Below are 22,207 nucleotides of genomic sequence, written 5' to 3'. Positions count from 1 at the left end.
TACCGGTATCTACCAACAATTAGGTACTCAAGGCGCTCAAATTATGTCTATTATTAAAGACAGGTAAATGAAGTTTATGAAAAATATGAGAAATATAAAAAGTGTCGTACAGTCAAGAGTGAAAACACAATGAATGTTGTTTGGCTCCGTGTACAATAGAAATTATCAGCTTCCTTATGGCATATTTCTAGAACAGCAAGCAAAAAGTCTGTTTCCCCCCACACTCACTTTCAATTCAAAGCCTCTTTTCTTGTTTTTAATTCTTGAAGCTCTTGGGAGGCAAGTCAAAGGCCGTACTTGTAAGATCAGCCCCGGTGGGAGTTGAACCGGGGCCAGTACGGGTGAAAGTCAAAGGGGGGCAGGGGGGAAGCAGCCGCTAAAACAAACCTGACCACCCATCCGGGAACGAACCGGCCTGGGTAAAGAAAAGAAGGTCAAACCTAATTTGTCACAAATGCCAACGAGCCAAAAAAAGTGGGTCAGACTCAAAGCAATCACTTCCTTACGTACAATCTTATTCCTTTTATCTTGAGACACCAGTTGGCCTACGTGTATCTTTCACTGATTTCAACTTTTTTAAAAACCTGTGCTGAATTTCATCCAATGCACTGCGATACAAACAAACACACTTAAATTTTCTTTAAACAAAACCACCAATATTTAGCAAAGGAACTGCACACAGATTGAATCACAACTTAGGACAACTTTTCAGTCGGCTGTTTACCTGTGGTATAAACAATATCCTTGGTTTATGTGGCAAAAAGCCAAATTCAGCCTCCAATTTTGGATATTGATGGATGAACTGGTTTCTTTGACTTCACAAGTGAGAACATTAATGTTCGTGACGTGATTTTTCTCCCCAGACCTTAGGGCGAATAAAACTTCTTGTCTGGCTTTTTTTTTTAAACCGAAAGATGCGGCTACTTTTTTTGTCTTTATTACGTGTATAAGCTCTTTTTCCCCGTTTCAAAACAGAGCTCCTAAATTGATTGTGAGCATGGCCAATATCATGTGTTCCTTTGGTCTTGAGGCTGCCAACAGCCCACCTACAGGCGACTCCGGCGGGGATCATACCCACGACTTCCTTTATGCAGGTACAGTTGTCGCAACCACTCAAGCGCCGGGCTCGGTTGATGGCGTTTGACTGGCGAGATCTCCACTCAGATTAAGAAATGTTTCCTAAGCTACACATCCTGCTCAAATCCGAGTAAAAATAACAATCCTGATGATGTGGTTTGCTTTTTGGGTTTGTTTTTTTTATGCGGTGGAGAATTGTATAACTCACCAATTTGGATATCGTTCCAAGGATGTAGGACAGATGACGGATGTCGAACGATCTCGGAAAATGGACGTCGGAAGACCCTTAAATGAAGGAATGGTTCCACACAGCTGGCTTACAATATGACGTTCGGAACTCTAATTTGCAAAAAACCTGAAAATAGTGAACAAAATTAAACAAAATTGGCTTTTATTTCAACAGGCAGAAGTAGCCATTTTCTTGAAATACTGTTTACAGAAAACAAAAATTGCTCGATATCTTTGGAAAACTGACTAGGCACACCTTTAATCAATTTGAACTAAGACAGAATTGGGATCCAAAAACTGTCACATTTCCTAGGTTTGTGACATTGCTATTACCATATTCACTTGGGTACAATCCCTCGCCATCCCATGCATGGTTTTCAAGGCTTCTGACTACATGCAGCTTTCTAAACAGAAACACTAACAATCAAAGACAACAACAACTAGATGTCTCAACTGGTCTTGCAGGTTTTCAAGGCTCGAATCCCACAATAGTCAATTTCCATTGTTCAGCCACTAAAATAGAATATACATGTACCGGTAAGGTGTGTGCTGGGACATAGTTTGGTTTAGGCGCAGCCGTATTTTACTATACTACGATGTTGAGTTACTATGGTATGGCTACAAGAACAAAACACCGGTAATTGTAACTGTGGTCTGTCACCATTGCATGTACATGTACATGCATCCGCAATCATTTATCACAGTCTTCATTTGAAAGATGCTGTGATTGATGACTTGTTTTAACAACTCTCTCGGTTGAGACAGCCAAGGACCCACATCTTTGCCGGACTCACCTTTTTTTCTCCAATCCCAGCGACCAGCAAAGCACTTTCCGAAACGCCAAACCACAAAATGTTCCAGTAACACACTCAAACATACGGCGGCATCCGGCACTCAATTCTACGGCCTGCTCCCCACGTCACATACCACTCCGGTACGCTCTCAATCATACATGTACGTGACTTAGTTTAGGACTGCCGGGGCAAAGAGTAACTCCACCGCTGCTGCCCTAAGCAGCCAGCTGGTTGGTCGGTTGTCGGGAGAATGAGGCCTGCGATCACCCACCGTTCTCCGGGAAGCCAACTTCTCGTATAGGTCAAGGATTATCCTGCTTTAATAGGGTGGACATTCCAGGAAGTCTATTAATTACAGACAAGGGCGGCCAGGACAAATCCTGAAGTTTGCTGGAGAGCTACCGCTTGGGCCACAAGGAACATCTGCTTCCCAAGGAGCACACTTGGGCTCCTCTTGCAGCATTGTGGTTTTTCGTACGTGATTCATGGTTGGTCATCGTGTTAACATCAAACATCAGCAGCTTTCAGAATTTGTTTCTCTGTAAAGCACAATTGGCAGTCATGTTTTGATACTTGACAATTTCCTGATTTGGAATCATCGGGGTATTTTTTTTTCTGTGAATGTGACAAGTGTTGAGATGCATAACAGCACATAGTAAGAGGGTTAAGATGAAACAGTGGCTCCTAAGTGTGAAAAGACATTTGGGATTGGAGTAACTTGTGACAAAGAAAGGCTTCCAGAACTGGGATATGACACTTCCTAACTGCTGTTCCAGTGTAACCTCAACCATCCTATGCAAACATACATTCTGTGCCAAGTTATCCTTTCAGTCAAAATCAATCAAGTGGCTGTTTTCAACAGGTAAGAGCTCCCAGCCTACCAGTAAAGCTGGATTGACTGGCTGTGACTGTTGATGTGACTTGATACAGCTTAGCTTTGACTGTAGATGATTGATAATCCAGCTTCAGTTCTTGCTTGAAATATGATCAAACTGTTGGTGACTAGTCTGTGTAAAAGGCATGGCAGGAGAAGAGAATTGATCTTTTGACGGTCTATGACTGTTCAGATAGCAGGAAGGTTAATTAAAATCAAAATGAAGATAATGAATTTTAATTATGCCACGGATTATGACGACAGGATATGATGTAAATCTTCTGAAGTCTTTCACATATCTTTAACAGTCCTACTTCCAGACTTATGACTGTATTCTTCTTTTTTCCCTCTCACTGACTTTTTTCCAAAACCTTTTTAGTGGAAGATCCTGTTGCAGAACTGGTGTGATGTACTTCAGACAGTTCATGCACTTTCTGCAGATTAAAAAAAAAAAGCCACGCTCCGTGTTCCCACACACCCTCTGATCAAACAAGCTCTGGAACAAAAAACCACACCCATCTCACAAAGGTACGTGTACGAACACATGTGGGGGGGGGGGGGTAATCTGAAACCACACTCACAGACAACCTGCTCTGAGGGAACAGGCTTACAAAGACGACACCCAACTCACAGCTGTCCAATCAAATACGAGACCTGAGTGATGATGGGCGTAAGCACCCAGTTAGAGGTGTGACTGGGTTTGGGAGATGCCCAAATGGGAAGTAATCCCACACGCCTGTTTGGGGTTACCTAGTACACTGAACAGTACTCAGATGCAACATCATCACGACTGTGTTACTGTATAATTGGTTAAAGTTTATATTTGGGTCATTCTATCAATTTGGGGTCCGAAGTGGGACATTTTTTCGTGTCCCTGTTACCTTGGTACTTTGTAAAATATTTGCAATTCAAGTATCATTAAGAATGACTTCAAATGATTTTTATATTTGTTGAGCAGGTAGTTTGCTATTCATAATCACTCTCAGAGGATAACTGCATTAAGGAGTGCATCAGAATTATAAAATTATAGATGTCAGATGTAACAGGGACAGGACAAAAGTGGATCCCAAATTTATAGAATGAACCATTTAGTAGTCGGCAGTGACTGTAGACATGTGCTGCTGTGCAGACAGGAGGGTAACGTTTAGACATTTGACTAGATAAACAAACTTCTTGGTATTGGAATTTTTGTGGAGTGATCACCAGTGAGTTTTCAATTGTTAGTACACTGACATCACCTTAGGTCAGACATGGGTGAAGTTCAACACATCAAAAGTAGTGCCACAGGTGTCTGTGATTTTGTTCATTTATTTTTATTGCTGATACTGCTTAACAAACCACTGGGAATTTATTTTGCATAACAGTTTTCAACGCTTCACAAAGTAACATTTTTGCAAGGGAAAAGAACAAATTTTGAACTTTTTTGAGATAAAAATATTGTTTTGTCAGTGGTCACTCTAATTTCTTCTAGTTAGCACTTTCACTCAGCTTATTGAGTGTAATGGGGTATTTCTTCATTAGATATACGCTAAAGTATTTCATTATCATATGAGTGTATTTACTAACTCACGAAACACGTTTTCTTCGAGACATTAATTTAGAGCTTGAATGATAAATGAAATGTTCCTGAATTAATTTAAGGGCAATTTTCTCCGACTCAGGCAACCTATAAGAGTGACCTTCACCTAACTTTGAAACATGTACATGTCAACTTGTATGTAATGACCGCATGTTACGCGTTCATTTGAAGTAAATGTCGGGCATTTCTCGCCACGGATTAGGCCAAGAAAATTACCCAATTTTTTTTTACTCTTCTGGGTGCTTGGTGATAGATACATGTACCTACATGTACCGTAGTCAGTCAATATTAGAGGAAGCGCATGTGGAGAATTATGCATTCATTGAAAGATGCAGTATCCTGATTTTTTATTGCTGGCCTTGGGAATTTTTATCGCTTGACCTATAGACTGGCACATTTAAAGTGCAACTCTATTGGGGCCATGAACTAGGTATGGCGGCCATGACCAAAAAAAATCAATATATGGCACACCACAAGAGGGCCCCCTTCTGCATGGTTCAGACAGCCATGAGAAGGCCCCTTTAACTTAAGGTCTTTGAAAAATTTGATATTTTCTTGTTGCTGATCAAGTCAATCAGAACTGTTTTCATTGATGGAGTAAATGAAGTTCTGTGTCTACTTATTCAAGAATAATAATTCAGTAAAAGAGATGCAAAAATTAGTATCAATTTGTTCACATCAATTGCAGGAATTTTAACAAAATTCTGGGTCACAAATTAAAAAAAAAGAAGGCGCTGATGAAATTATTTCTTGAATTAAATGATTAAATAAATACATAACTGAAAGTCTGAAAATAATGGGCCAGTGTTCTTGGTGTTAGCTAGAGCCTTATTACTCAGCATTAATCTTTCCCAGGTGCTCCGACAAAAAGATCTGTCAGACTGCATCCTGACCTGAAGACGACCCCAAACAAGGTGCCACACCCTAAGGCCCAAGCAAGTTTTCCGCTCTGCAATTGTTCCCACCTCTTCATCTTCCTCTCCTTTTTTTTTTCTTCTCTTGTCTCCCGATTCCGATGATAAGACCTTTCCTTCCTCTGCCCTGCGTCTGGTAATGTTTGGTCGGTCATGTCCGACCAGCAAAACGATGCCTTACCTTTCAAACGACCGACACCAGCTTTGATTCAACTTGGGTTTATCTACATGAAGCAGACTTAGATTGTCCAAAGCTGTGAGCTTTTTGACCCAAGGGACATTAAGCTCGTCTGTGGTCGGGATTTTATTTCCTCTGGTTCGGCTGGTCATTACCAGTTCTTTACCTTTTCTTAAGACTGGCAATTAGCTAAGATTCCAACTCGTGTTTTCTGGCAGGCTCGATTGTAAAAACCTGTGAGTATTTTACTCCAGGGACAATGACTACGTCTGCCGTGCGGTCTGGGATTTTTTTTTTTTTTTTGGACCTACCTGGTTTATGACCTGGACTGCAAATCTGATTTAGGCCGGTGCCACCGTTCCAACACCTGGGCTGGATTTGAAGTCCTTACCTGACCAACTGGACTTTATTCCTGCATTACCTGGGGAGATCCGGTCATAACTCATACTATCCTGGTCTTCCGTAGCAATGCCTTAGCCGGAAAATCAAGAACAAGTCAAGGATTAGAACTAGGTTTCCAGCTTATCTCTGTCCACGCTTCTTCAGATCCCGCGGGAGGCTATGTCTAGCCAGATAAACATTTTCACACTTAAACTGCCACCTGAATTGAAGACCTTTACTTGTAGTATTTGGTCAACGCATAAGGATTTGATTTTCAGTGTCTGTTTAAAACCGGGTGGGATTCGCCACTAAATATTATTCGGGAGAGATTTTTCCAGATAGTTCCAAACATGTCGATATCCCACCCCACTGTAAAAGGGTTTTCACAATGTAACATTGTTTTGTTCCTTTCTAATCATTCAATCTAGGGCTAATTTCAATTTTGCTCGGGATTTTGTTTTGGGGGGTGCCAAGCAGAAAGGGAGGGGGGCAGGGCCGGGAGAGATGCCCCCCCCCCCCCACCTCCCCCACCCCCACCCCTGGTACAGGTACCCAGTCCCATTACTGGAACCAGTTCCTACCATCAGCGGTTGGGTACTCAGTTCCAATGCACACCTCAACATGTAGTTCGGACATCCCATTCAGGTCCAAGTGCGAATAAAGGTTAATCAATCCCTACCTAACAACACGTGTGAGTTTCTTATTCAATTCTCAAGAGAATCCACTGATACCGTAGCTTAACGACTTGGGCTGAGACACATCGCTAGGGTCGACATGTGAACTACATTTTGCTTCTCAACCCCGACATTTTGAAGGAAAGAAAGAAATCTGATTCTTTCCCTCCAAAGGAGCCAGTTTGATGGAGCAGTACTTTCCTCAATTTCCTAGTGGGTATCATCCTGGCATCTACAGCCGGTATGTTCGTGGGTAGTTTCTTAGCCAGGTCCCTGGAGAAACAACCATGGTTTGATGAAGTGCCACTGTCTCCACCTTCCTGGGCCTTGAACTGGATTGCAACATTCAGCAGGTGTTTTGGGTTTCCTTGTCTCAACATTCCTCTTGTTATATGGTTCTTCTCCTGCAATCCTCCGGGGAGATTCCTCTGACATACTTCAGCCTCCTTCGCCCTCCTTAGCTGTGAACTAGCCACCCTTACGCCCACTTGGGTCACAGGTGTTTTGGGTTTCGAAGCCCCTACAACGGCCATGTGGGCTTCCCTTTCCGATTCTCCTGAGATTGTCCAGGAAAGCATGTCGGCACAAGGGGTACTTTTTGTGACCTATTTCCTTACCCACGATCCGTACGGACCACAGTCCACCTTACATCAATACAGATTAGGTGTAAAGCCCATTGCAAAGACCAAGTGAGTTTCTGGATGAACTTCTGGGATTAAGCAGGGTGGCTCAGTGGCAATTTTGTTCATGCCTTTGCTTTTCCTTAGAGCCAAGATCTGCACCTATAGTCCTGCTTTATTCAATTTGGATGGAGTTTCTTTTCCCACTCAAAAACCATGTGGGATTTGGTCAAAATTTCGCCAGGGATTTTTCTAGGGAAGTCGACACAGTGGTACCAATTTCTCGCCACTTCCTAAGATCGTGATCTGCACCAACTTCCAATCCAGGTTTGTTACTTTCAATAATTCGACATGTGGATCGGGTTTCTCGTGGGCCATGTCGTTTCCTCACAGATTCAAACGGCATTCTCTTTAAGGAAACAGACGGGCAAAGTGGGCCATTTCCCCCACATCCCCAGTTGCGAAATCCACCGACTTTAAACCTGCAACAGCTGGATAAGGTTTTACCAACCCCTGCTCAGAGCAGAAGGGATTTATTTCTGCCACCCTGGGGATTTACCCTGGGGATTTTCTTGACTTTTCATGCCATTTTCTAACATGACAATGTCTCTGACTGCCTCTTTTTTGCCGGGACAATGTCTTTAAGAATCTTTACACCTAAAACACAGGAGCATCCATGTGTTCCAAACAGAAGCACAGTTCAAGTCTTTTGGCCCAGAGTGGCATGGTTAAGAGCACCGCACCAGACTCATGCTCTGGTGTTTCAGAGGCAGCAGAATGTGGGTTCGAGCCCGGGTCCAGACACTTGTGCCCGCAAGCAAGGCACTTAACCATTATTGCTTCGTCCTTCAGATGGGATGTAAAGTTGTACAAACGCACATAAAAGAACCAAGTAATACTCATCACTAAGAGAAGGGGTTTGCCCCGGTGTTTCTGGCCTCCTGTTAAAACTCCCCTGCGGAGTATTTAGGAGAAGAACCAACCAAGTACCAAGTTTCTCAATTTCCCTTTAATGTTCAAATTGTTTTGCCTGGACCTTCTTATCTCAGTAAGGAAGGATATTTTGCAATTACTCTTTCACAACTCAAAAACAATGTCAAGAGATATCTTCTTTTTGACCTTGTCATCCTGCGTCCTACATCTACAAATAAGCCACCTGGCTTTCAGCAAATTCCCGTTGTGGGCAATACTCTTACAAAGGAAACATTCCCATACCGGTACTGATGAGAATGGCAGGTTTATACATTGAGATGAATCGTGGTTTGGTAACGGATATTTATCTGCAGGGCTGTCTCTTTCTGAATAAATTAGTATTCAATTATTCAAAATTGCATTTGACCAAATATTCGAAATTCGCTGATCAAGGTTTACATTTGCCAGCTGCAACATTGTGTCACACCATCGTGTCGTACCGGTCAAAAGTTGTATGCAAAGCGCGCCAGTTAAAATTTGTGTGCTGCATTGATATCATAGGCCACTACAGTGTTTTTCAGTAGGCCTAAAAATGTTATAGCTGTCAAGGGCTTTAACTTGCTAAAAGGATAGGAACAGTCAACCGTTGCTGAAAAAAGTTACTGTCCACAAAAAAAGTGGCACCTGGCATTAAATATTCGCAACTTTACAATTAAAATAACATTACAGTCGTGGGTGTACATGTACGTGGACACTTTATATTCAATTTTTGAATAAATTTCGAACCGGCAAAAAGCTATTTGAATATTTGGTTGATCAAATATTCCAATATTCAGTATATTTTGGGCCAGCCCGATGTACATGTATCTGAAAGGGAACGATTGTAACTGGATGCCTTGGGTGTTGTCTGAATATCATGAAACTTAACTCGTGCGGCCAGGGTAACTAATACATTCAACTCATAAATCTGAGAAAGACTCTTGCCGGTTTCAGCTCCAGAAATGTGGCTTCTAACATTAGGTTTGATCCATCATATACATTTTTTTTACAATTTGGGTGTGTGTGAGAGGCAAAGACAGTAAGTACATGTAGTACAATGTAGAAGACACTTTCCTTACCTTTTCTTTTACCTGTTCTTCACGTGTTTTCACGAGCATACAGTCATTTCTCATCACTACATCTGATGAACTGGAATGGAGACAAAATCTTGCTGGCCAGCCAGGCACTCATACAATGTCATAGTTCCTGTTTACAAAAAGGCAACAAGAAATTTAGTCTCCATACAAGTATGGGTGTCAATACAAACAGAATTAGATCACATGACATTGCTGTGTACTTTGAACCAAAAAAAGGCAAACTTCCAACAGTTTTAGAACCACTTATGGGATTCTGTTCTTCCTATCCGCCCCCTTACTTTTTTCTTTTATGTTTTCTGATCTGAACAGTTTATAGCACAAGACACTTAGGACAGTGTACATTGCAGTTCACAATGGGGTTATACAAATATAAAAACGTATTTCCTGTACTCTGAACAAATAATAACAACACTTGAAGTTTTGCATAGTTCTTTGGATACTTAATCCAAAATTCAACACATACTTCCCTGTCGGCATTGTGTGCCCATAGTTCAGGGTTACCAGAAAAGGATTTAATTTTGTGAATAAAATGGTAAACTTTTTTTTTTGGGGGGGGGGTTTCAATCTTTCTTCCTTGCATATTTTTGCAATTGTGTGACATTTGTGAGAAAAGTACATGTACATGTACAGCACATGAATCATTTCAATACATGTGACACACATTACAAAGTACAATTGTGAACAGAAATGCTGAGACTGGCACGTAGTACATATCTTTGGCAGTACTGCACAGAACTTTCATAGGTTTCACAATTTATGCAAAGATAGCAGCAGGCAAACGTGGGGTTCAGCTAAGGAGGAAATGAAGTCTTTGGAATTCTTGGTATATTTTGAAATAAGTCCCATTGGAAGCTATTCAAAAAATGTGGGCATTCTTCCTCAAAGATATTCTTTGCATTTTGGAAGTTTCACAAGCGCAGGAGAAAAAAATCATGGCCTGGTGAAATTTGTAGTTTCGACTATGGTTTTCGACTTTTTATTACAAAATTTATTGGATGTGATTTAACTGTACATAGGTGAGAAATCTGTGAAATCATCAGCGGAGGGATTGAGGGTCGCGACGGTAAGGTCTGTGGTATAGTTGCATTTGCCTGAAGCCTTTAATGTGAATGTCAAACCTCAGGAATTCCAAATTTCAAAATTGAAATTTTTTTTTCAAAATCCTGAAATCCTGAAATTAGGTAAAACCAGAGAAATATCCTGAAATCAGGAATATAATTCTGACCAAACAAATCTTGAAAGTGGGAAAAAAGTCCTGACCAAAAAATCCTTAAATCAGAAAAAAAAATCCTGACAAATCTCACTCTTGTATTAGAGCTGTGGATCTCTCACATTCAAGCCAATACCGTATATCATTCTGTTGCCACTATCATCCACTGCTTGTAGCTCATCTGGTTATAAAGTCTAGGGATGTAGACGAGTCTAGTCCATAAGAAGTCCAGTCTCAAGTAAATCTCAAGTCCAGTCACAAGTCCAGTCACAAACAGTGGATGAACAATAACAAAGGAATGCCTTTGCCAAAGCTCGTTTTGAATAGCTTGTGAGTTGAATTGGGACTGGAGGACTTGTGATGGACTTGCAGGGACTTGTGATGGACTCGACTACGGTTCATCCCTGATTTATAGTTTAGGAAATTCATCAAACAGTGGATAAAAACTCCATGAAAGTTAAGTAAACCCTAGTCACAACCCATCAATACCATTGCCAATCCGAAAAAATGAACTGCCGCTTTTCCCAAGCCAAAATCTGCCCCCTCCCCCTACCCAATGCCCCACCTCTGTGTATTTTGTGAATGATGTCATACAGAGATCCTTTCAAGTTGTGTCTATTATTAAGTGAGTTCAGGAAGAGCCGGGGTGATCCACAGTTGACAGCCTGTCTCATACAGACACACCAGACACTTCCCCTAAAACTTCATTTGGCAGAGAGCAAGGGGGGGGGAGGGTTGGACTGACCCAATTTGTTCACTCTGGGTCGGGGTGGGGAAATATACACAAACCCCCCTTGTATTTAAGCAAAGTTAAAGCTGTGGGATGACCACAAGTGTGGAAATTCAATTCCGTGCTAAGCATGCAATTCTCAGCTGATAGTACTTTGGTTCATTTCGTTGAGTCCGTAAGCAATCAATTCAATATTGGGTTTTGCCCTTCACCGACGTATTTAATAACCGCTGTATATTCAGTGTTATCCAAGGACATGGAAGAAAAAAATACAAGCTTATTCGACAGGGACTCGAATCCATGACCTCCTACTTACTAGTGCAGACGTCTTACCATTCGACCACTGAGCTTGCCGGGGTTGGCTGGCTGGTTTGATTGTATTACTGCAGTGGGTACTGTAAGCAGTAAGCACGGCAATGTGTATTTTTACTTAGCACACCTTTTCTGATAACTGTTAACACACCTTTCAACTTGACACACCTTTTCTGATAACTCTTAACATCAATACAGTTTCATGACATTAGGTACAGCGTTCATACTGGTAACAGTAACAATTTGCAAATGTCCCGTGGTGCTTGTAAACATGGCTCTGTTGAAACTAAATTCATAAATTTTAAATTACTCACTGGCCAGCCTACTGAACAAGCTAATCTTCTTCACAAGAAAAGTAATGGCGCCCTCAAGGAGCAGTGCATGTCTCAAATAGGAACAATCACACAGAACCCCCAAATCACTCCAACACAAATTTGTAGAGTTCAGAGACAACTGATTGCTATCGGGTCTGGATGGAAATTGATTCAGTCATGAACACTGAGTAATATAAATATTGGCACAATCAATTCTTCTGGGATCGACTTTTGACTTGTGAACGAATCGATGTACACTGAACGGCCGAAATGACGTACATGTAGCATAACATCCTGGACTTCCTGTTTGTAGGCTACATGCACATACTGCCAGGCAGAATGCACGTAGCCATATTGTCTGCCTTCATGCACATGTGCCACATGTTTAAAGCGTAACCTTTATTTTAAATGTTAAACGAACATTTCTTCGTAAGCATTCTTGACAGGTGGCAAATACAACGTTAACCCTAACTCCCTAGGGGGTGTGCAAAATCATATTGAAATTGGAGGATTCTGTCCAGGACCGTTAGGGGCGGGCTATAGGTAATATATTACAACATTATATGCTTTTGCTGTAATTTTCAGAAATGGATGGATTTTGGGGTTAGTACCGGGTATTTTATGGCAAATATTGTTTACACTGACCTGTTCAAAGTTTTGTGTTCAAAGTGATGGGAAACCCAATAAAAATGCTGTTCTTGTAGTCTGGTTCCCTTACCCTACTTCAGAAGAAACTGAGCAATTTATAGACGTCGGGAATTGTAAAGTCATTAAGGACTACCTGGCTTAATTACGCCCGTTCAAGGAAGTGTAATCGATTGCAAACAAAATGTGGACTAACTAAATTTGGTAAATTGGGGGCAGTATTTAGACATATTCTGACGATGGTCAGTCGACCATCGTTGTAAATTGATACAAAATTCCACTTTTTTTGAAAACCAGCACACCAGGTGCCATCATTTTACAGGATGCTTGAGACTATTATTCACTTAAAGTACAGTCAAGTAAGGTATTTCATAATAATTTGGTACTTTTGTTTTTTGATGTTTGCAAATTACCTTTAAAGGAACACAATCATTCCCAAATTGGAATACTTTTAACCAACTTTTGCCTCAGATTCCAACAATGCCTTCTTTGATGCATTACGTATAAAACCCTGACCTTTTTGCCGGTAAGCCCCGGCAGGAAATGGGAACCACACACCTAACATTTCCAGTTCCATGATGTCAAGCGCAGTGATACTGCTGACATTTTCGGGGGGGGGGGGGGAGAGGAGGGGGGGGGCAGTTGTTAATTTCGAGACCGGATGCACACAGCATGCACATGAGAATGGCACGGTTACATGCCTATTAATGAAATAACAATGTGCTTCCGTTGCACCGGCTCATTCATATTCTGTCAGGGATGTGTACATGTAGTTCAGTGAATTAGCTCTGATTCCAAGACAAATGGCACCTCCTTGTCAGTTTCGTTCTGATAAAAGTGGAGTAGGATTCTTACAGTTTATATTACAGAAGCTTGAGAAGTACTTGATCAACTGAAAAAACACTTGATTAATATGGAAGAGGGTACAAATAATGCATGTTTATAAGCGCAAAGGTAAGAATAATTTCACGAGGTGACAGATGAAAAGTTCCATCTGACCCCGAATGAAATTATTCTTTCCATTGCACGAATGTGAAACATTCATTAATTGTTTTATACATGATGTACAACGCCTGAATAAATCCTTGTCATCCGATTAGTTACTAATGTGACCGTGCAATGGAACTTCTATTTACCGTGGAATAGAACTTCTATTTTTGCGGTGCGACCAGGCTGTGGGTTGGGACGAATAATTCAATGACACGTGATCAATGACATGTGATCAACGACCCACCAATCAGACGACAAGGATTCATGCGGGCGTTGTATTTAATACTAGTTATACACAAACTTGACCAGGACAACAGTACACCCAAATGAGTTCTGGTTTCTAAGAAAAATGCCAACACCTAGTCAGTTTCATTGTGATCAAACTGAAAGAGAATCTCTTGCAGATTCTATTACAGAAAGCTGACAAATACCTGGTAATCGGAAGAAGAAAAAAATAACAGGAACGGCACTAGTTCACACAAACTTGAGCAGGACAACACAACAGGCATTTCATGACAAGATAAGAATCAACTAGGTTCCAGTCTAGGTTAAACCCATCCACAACCGTCCCTCCGAGCCCCACCCTGCTCTGGCTCTATGCCTGCCGGCTGGCGATACCAAACCACAGACAATCCGTAACTTCCTTACAACTCCCCAGCCCGACCTGGACCCACCCTGTAAGCCCAGACTTACTCCTGGTTGTGCTTTGCTCAGGACGGACGTGAATCCCACACTCAATTTTCGCAACGATCAATCAATGTAGTGCATATCTCAAATAATTCAGTATCCGATTAGTGGAACTTGGATTTGGTTGAGCGTTCGAATACTCGGACATTGACATCGAGGTAAATACTGTTTGTGAATATCGTGTATGTATCAATATATTTTTGAGACGGCCGATTAGCTGATATTTGTGAGATGTTTTGGCAAAGTGAGATGGAACTGGGCACATGTTTAGTGGAGAAAAATGCAAAAACCAAATGGGGGTGATTTCTTTTTTTTGATTTTCAGATTTATTGATATCTTTGACATGTCTACTACATATGCTTTAAAACAAAAAGATTATAAATCATGAAGAAAAACTGTTTTTAAGGAAGAACATTTGGCATCTTTCATTTTCACGAATACAAAACTTGATATTTAAAGGCCTTTTTCTCAGTCTTTTACTTTTTTTGGACATGTCGATTAATGTGCAATTTAAACAACCATAACTTGTCAATGGAATGTCCGATTGAAGTGCAACAAACAGTATTATAAGGAGAATTTTATTCTGTTTCTTAACACTAACTCCCTAGCGGGTGTGCAAAATCGTATTAAAATTGGAGGATTCAGGACTGTTTTAAATACTTGCAAACCCTCATTTCAACCTCTGCCCAGTTCTGTCTCATTTTGCCAGATTGCCTCAATTTGACATATTTTAAAGATGCTCATTAGGGCTATAAAACCACTCAACTTGTATGATTAAATTTCAATCAACTGTTCAATAAAAGTGCTTGATATCCAAAGGTCGATACTACTGCAGACCTCTTTACAAAAGGGTTTTATTTTTTAGTTCATGTCACCTCTCATCATCTAGAGGTAGCGACTGGGTACTAGAGGTCAAGCTGTTGCCCCTCCAAGGGGAATATGTGGGCCTAGCGAGCTGGCATTCCTCATTACGAACAGGAAGGTAGACTAGGGGAGACCTTTAAGGCAATACCTGAGGGGCCGGGCTGAACGGATGTCACCTTGCCTTTCATTAGGCTTTGTTTTTTTAACCGATAAAAGTGTGTAATGAAAAAGATATGTAAGACATTTCTGAATCCTGCATTTGAGGGGGTACCTGAGTTTCTTTTGTCCACCCTGTTTGTTACTTACGTCATGAAGTGAGAAAAATGTTTGCTTTAGTTGATGACACAAGTATTTGGATGGCGTAATTTTAACTCTCTACGTACATGTGATTGTTGCCTTTTTTTTAAAGGAAATTCGTACCCAAAAGTAACAAATTTAACCTTTATTTACTGTTTATCTTGAGCCACTACATTAGTTTGGTGTAGATTAACCCTAACAGGGCCGGGTTATCTTGACCATCTCTCAGCCGGGGAGGGGGGGGGGGGCAGATTCCAAAACCCCCCTTCCCCCCGGCCCTTTTAGGGTTAAGGCAATAAGTTATATGTAAAATAGGAATGCTCACTTTTCAGATCACAACTTACACCTTTTTGTGCATGTCCACCCAAAGGCTTTTTTGTTTATTAACCTGACAAACGTTTTGTCATCGGGTCATCTGCTGTCGAAAAATCAATCACTGAAATTAGCCAAAGTGATCTCCAAGTTTTCAAATCAGAGCCTACACCTTTCTGCAACCATCCAAAAACTCAACAAAACTGTTTGTCATCCAGCAAATGTTACATCAGCAGGTCTAGTTAAAATGAAAAAAAAAAGCTCATCCGTAGCTCGAATTAGCCAAGTTGATCTCCAACTGTCGCCATAAAATGGTCAAGTTCACAGCAATGACAGTCAAAGGAGGGGAGAGGGAGGGGCCAACAGGCTCAAAAGACCTGGCCGCACTAAAGCCTCCACTTCCTGTGCGTCACGTCAAATCCAGCCAAACAAGGTCAGGATGGAACTAATTTGGGGGGGGGGGAGGACACATGTGTTTAGGGGGAGGGGGACAGTGATCCCCTTGTCAAAGGGAATCCAGTCAGGTCATGCCAGACATACAGGGAAGGTTATGGTGAGTGCACGGGGTGCTAGACTGGCAAACAACAGGTACAGTGAACATACTATTGGGAATAGCGTCGGAAGTTTGCAATAGTCCTAGCCAAGTCAACTTGACAGAGATCCCTTGGGAAAATAGGCAAAAACAAAACCACAGTTAAACATGGAAAACAACACTTAGCTCAATCCTGCCTCAAGGTACGTCTGTGCTTGGTCGTACTATGTGCAATTTTTTTTATATTTTTCAATTCACGTTGGATCAAGATCGAGAAATAACTACCTCCCTGTCTGCATGTTTTGAATTTAAGGAAATATTTGGAAATATTTATCTTTACAAACAAAATTGATTCATTCTTTTCTTTTTACGTATTCTTTTATTTAGCTGCATTTCAAAAGCGACAGAACAAAATATTTTAAGGGATGATTATTTTGATTCTAGGAGACATCACAAGGTTGTCTCTAAAACCTCGGAAACTCTAAGGTTCCCCTCCCAGATCCGTGGGATCATTCTAAATCCCTTTTCTTATCTAAATACCTACATGACAACTATGGTATTCCTTTTAATTATTTTTAACACTATTTCAGAGTAACAGCAGTGGAGTTGGGAGGGGAGGAGGTGGGGTACTTAAAAACTTAACCCATCAGTGTCCCAGGGATGATTTCCTGTGTTAGAGCTAGGGTGAAGAGATTTCCAAGGGTTGATATTGAACAGTTGCACCGGGGTAGCCTAAAATCCACCCTGGTTACCTCGCTAATCAACACGGGCTGTAAAGGTCAGCAGAGGTCAAAATCTCATTGAACTTCTAGCTCCTTAACACTTTAGGAACTGTAGACCTACTACATTGTATTACATTGTGTTTATTCACTAAAAAAATCTAAAACACCAGAGAGTGCTCGGGCCGCTCTTCGGGCGGTTTCAGGCACTACAGGGAGTAATAGGCAGGGTGGTTTCAGACGCTACAGTTACTAAAGAGTTAAGACCACTTGGCTAAGATATTTTGTCTCCATTGTACTTATGAAAAAAAAAGGACGGGTGGGTCGATAATTATTAATTTTTTGGGGGGGGGCTCTAAATTTTCATAGCCAGAAAAAAAAATTGAGTGGAATGCTGGTTGATAAATTGTGTTTTGCTCTTCTTACTGACATCAACTGGGCTATAATTTGTTTATGCACATATTGTCTATTTGTCAGTGAGTAAAAACTCTGATTTGTTTCAAAATGTCTTCGGTTTGAGATTCTAAACACCATTGTTACAAAATTTAACAGGGATACATGGATCAGCCGGGACTACTTTATGGAGAGATTTTTGAGCGACAAAGTAAAATTCTGGATACACGGAATTTGTCTATCATCGCAGGATTAAAAAATCAGGTGACCCAAAAATGACAGCGCTAGGCACGTGGGTGCCTTTCTAGTTCTTGAACTATATTTTATTTTTTTTGGGGGGGGGGAATATTACCACCATATTGTACATGTAGTTTGTCGTGTTTACATCAATTTGAAAGAGGCCCTCTAGTGACATAATGAAGGCAAATGGAAACAGATGCAGTCACTAGACTAACAAGAGACCCTCTTCCAAAATAAGAGTTCAGACCTGAGAAACCTGAAATTACAAAAATGTAGGGTTCAAAAATAGGCCCTAATTTATTAGGAAGTATTTTACCGTTAACTGGTCCCCGATTGTTTTAGTGTTGTTCTGTCATGGCACTGAACATGCGCAGTGACTGTTTTTGGGGACTTAGACATTTTTATCGTGACGAATCTTCGTCTGGTTACACGCCTACATTGTCGTTGTTACTTCGTGTTTATAAAAAGATGGGAATCAGACCTATTACTATTTCAGACATTATTTCCCTAAAAAAAAATCTTCCAGAGCCACAAATCAGAAAAAGAAAATTAAATACTCTGCTGTTAAATGTTGGATTCAATTTAAAACAATAAAACAAGACATTTCTGGGACATAAACAATAAACTTTAACGTTTCAAAAGAACTTGAGAGGCGTCGCTTGCGTGGGGGGCTTGCTATCCACTAGGCTTTATGGTGTAGGCCTACTCGTATAAACTTTTGAGACTTTTGAGACGGTGGTGGCAGCAAGCACACCAGTCCTTTTCAATTTATACGCCTTGTTTAAGCCAAAGTGTGCATGCTCAATATGACGCAAACATGAAACAACTGTCAATACCATGGGAAAAGGACCGACATGACACGTCTACGTGTTTGCTGCCACCAACGTCTCAAAAGTCTCCCATTTATTTTATGACAACTCCCCACAGACTTTGCAGACAACCACAGAAACTGACGTCTGTCACTCTCAACACCACATTCTTTCCGCTATTAATACATCATTACATGGTGAAAAACCAAGAACCGATAGTGATACCGCTTTACTCTACTCTGCGTAGAGTCCACGAGAAATGCAATGAACACGCACAGATCTGTCACTAGCTCAGTCGCATGACATGATGGACTGGCAAACAAACCATGACAAGACACAACAAGAAACACTGTATATTTTACACCCAGACCCAAATAATTAGTACGATATATACTTACAAAGCTTCTTCAATCGTTAGAGTAGAAGCTGGGCACTTCTGATGAGTAAAAGCACGATTTTCAAGCTATTTAAAAACCCTGTTTGTGATCGTGTCGTCAGCTGACAAAGGCAGATATGGGGTCACTTGCACTTTGGCAAAGTGTGCAAACTCTAGAGGGCGCTGTTTAACTTCAACGGAGTAGAGGGTTGAGTGGAGCCAGAAAAAAAGGGGGAGGGGAGGTTACGATCACGAACGAACAGTTATTAATACATTGGCCAATAATATTGTGTCATGAATCCCTGAATTGTTTATGCACGAAAATAACTTTTAACGGGTGAAATACTTGTTATAAATAATTGAGATATTATAAATCACAATATTTTGATTTTATATGGAGGAGTGCTGCTCCTGCAGTTTTCATTAAAAGTGTGTTTTTGTTCATAATCAAAAGAACTAAAATAACATTTTAAATAACTCTGTTAACTGTTCAATCGTTTCAATAATTATTAAGTTAAATAATTTGTGAATTATTTGAATTAATTTGAATAAAATCTATGGATACTTTATTTTTACTGAGATGTTATTGGTGCAGTGAAAAGTTGAATGATTTTGCAACACACCCATTCGCAATTAAAAGACATTTTGAAATTTTGTCCAGTTCAATCTGCAATTACGTATTTTAGAAGCATAAAAATTAGGTAAATTTAGCAAAATCCAAACTCTGAACAGTTAACATTTATTCCAATTCCGGCGTGTTCTTATTCCAGTGCGGTGGGGGGGGGGGGGGGGGGGGGTTGACAAGCTGTAGATAGAAAGTCATCTCTGTATCTGCTGATGTTGTTGGTTTACAGCTTGGCGAATCAAAAAGAGAAAAAAAAGGCAGACGAAAAGACGGCATTAGATAAATAATTCTTAAGGTCAGTCACAGAGTCTAATGTTTGGACGCAGTGTTGCAGGAGAAATAAAGTGCTAAACCGTGTGCCTCATAAAGCACCAAATGCAAACTAATACAGAACGAGTGAGAGATAATAGCAGCTTGATGACTGAATCAAAAACTGTTTGTTAATCTTTGTAGTCATTTCACCTCACAAATCACTAGTTGCAGACACGAAATTTAGTCTTCTTCACCCAGATAGAACAGGCTCTTCCTCATTCAGTTAATGCTCAGTGGTCCTCAAAATGGCAGAATTTCTGAAACAAAAACTACGCAGTCTACAGTGAGTTTAAGTTCAAGTTAAGCATGAAATAAACCACAACAAATAATAGGCCTACTTTGTTTAAAGTTCAAACCAGTTTCACGCAAGGTGTGACTCCTGAAGAAAGGAAAACTTGGCGGTCCCATAGATCGGACTAGTCTATGTAATAGGCCGTGGCAGAGCCATGGTCGGGGCTCCGTGGATAACGGATGATACTCAGACTAAGATCGGACTGGAGGAAAGATGAAGTTTTTTACGACCCGTAGTGACATCACCAGGCCCGACCTCCTGTCTCCGCTTAGAGAAATGTGTTGATGAGGCGGCTTGCAAGATGGTCTTGTTGGATGGCAGTGGATGCCATGGCGAATTAAATGACGTCTGAAGATTTTTTATTTTATTTAAGCAAACTCGCCTGTGTAATATAATATTGGAAGCAAACTTTTGGAGGTCATCTCCCGTTGAAATTCATCTGGAAAGTGAGATAGGAGTGAAAAGATGGAGGTTTATTTTGCATTCGCACGATGGTAGCTTCTTGGGTAGATGTACCAGTAATTCTGTGCATATAACAGTTCCATGATTATTTTCCGTTTAAAGCGCACGTTTTGGATTAAAAAAAAAAAGTAAAGTCATATATGCGATCGATAAGTAAATGAAAAAAAAATAGTGAAATTCGTGGTGACTGGTGAATAACATTTATTTAATCAAACTTGAGGCCCTACTATTTTGGAATCAGAGTCAGACGACAGGAGGCTGGTGACGTAATGCGAACTGGCAATTGCAATTGGTCAAAAATGTTTATTTGATAAATTAGATTGGATGAAAACAACTTCTCATGTAAATAAGAATGTGTCAGACGCCCACTTGTCCAGTAGCAGCGTTATCCAGACAAATTGCACAGAATCGGACGGCTGATGGGACATGACAATGGAATGGAAACTGCATATTATTATTTTTTTTTTCAGTGTCAAAAATCAGACCAAATTAAATTCAGTTTTGCGGGGAAAAAAGACGGATATATGGTGTGACGGTCTATAATTTTTGTGGCGTAATTAGGGTCCATTTGTTGGGGCAGGGACATTCATTGAGAGACCGTTTAAAAAAAGCCCAGGGCCAAAAAACCCACATTTTCGAAAAGAGGGAAACATATTGCAAATTAAAACAGAGGCAATTTCAAAGGGAAATCTGTTGAAATGTTCTAAGTCATTTATTTATTGGTCTTTTAAAAAAATTATTCTAAAGTGTAGAACATCTAATAGCCTGTCTTCAGTCATGGCTTTATTTTAGGCAGGTGTAGAAATCAATATATCAATATACACATAAGTTAATTAATAGCCCGTTACTTTTTAAAAATAACTTTCAGTGAGATCATTGTAATTGAAGAGGAAGGAATCCAAATAGGAAAAACATATACATACGGCTTATGCATAAAACAAATCTACATATGAACAGTGAATGCATCTCTAAAATGGTTCGACTTTTTGATACTTTAGGCCCCCCCCCCACCAAGCACCGTCGCCAGCTGGGGGGGGGGGGGGGGTTGTACAAAGTAGGAAGGAGGCTGCACCATAATAAAAAAAAACACTTATATATAATTTCTTACGCTTATGGTTTTTGCCGGGGGGGAATTGCTCATGCCCCCCCCCCCCCCCCCCCCCAGCGACGGGCCTGCACCCACCTTGTGTGACTTCATTTTAAAAATCAATACTTTGGAAGATAAAATCCCACAAATTTAGGATATTTCTATTGGTTTTTGGGACCAAAAAATAATTCTAAAGTTGGAAATACAACAACAGCCGAAAAAGAAGTCGCGGTTTCAAAAATATCTAGGAAAGGAACTCTGTCAACAGAGGGCGGTATTTAACTTTAGTGGCAGGACCAAAATGTACCGAAATGTCCTTTTAAACAGAAAAAATAATAAAACTCATGAGATATTTGGATCTTAATGTGTTTTTTTTTTACTTCCTTTTTTTTTAAAATGGAATCTATCAGTCTGTAGGTTTTCTTATTACAGTTTTGCTTCCTCTTAGTCGAGTCGGAGGGAAATTATTCGGCCACCGTACAAGTGAACTATTCTTATTCGGGCCTCATTCCGGAGTGGGATCGAACAAAAATTTCAACATCGTTCTCACCGCGCTGGAAAGAAAACTGTAATGCAAAGGGGTACCAAGCAAAGGATTGTAATAGTGGAAACAAGGTTTGAAGATAGCCTGC

At 40.5% G+C, this 22,207-nt stretch overlaps 1 protein-coding gene across 3 annotated transcripts in view; it reads right to left on the bottom strand.

The window, feature by feature from the left end:
* The window catches only part of LOC119727662 (inositol polyphosphate-4-phosphatase type I A-like), a 57,800-nt gene extending 38,846 nt beyond the window's left edge, over window positions 1-18,954 (bottom strand). For all 3 annotated transcript variants that reach the window (XM_038199653.1, XM_038199654.1, XM_038199655.1), the window contains exons 1-3: window positions 18,820-18,954; window positions 9,350-9,476; window positions 1,286-1,432 (exon numbers count right to left, since the gene is read on the bottom strand). The gene's annotated coding sequence lies outside the window, so the exon portion shown is untranslated. The remainder of the gene's footprint in view (window positions 1-1,285; window positions 1,433-9,349; window positions 9,477-18,819) is intronic.
* Between the last annotated feature and the right edge of the window lie 3,253 nt (window positions 18,955-22,207).

Source organism: Patiria miniata, unplaced genomic scaffold, assembly GCF_015706575.1.
Source record: "Patiria miniata isolate m_02_andy unplaced genomic scaffold, ASM1570657v1 HiC_scaffold_20, whole genome shotgun sequence".
Lineage (NCBI taxonomy): Eukaryota > Metazoa > Echinodermata > Asteroidea > Valvatida > Asterinidae > Patiria > Patiria miniata.
This window is presented reverse-complemented; position numbering and strand designations above follow the sequence as displayed.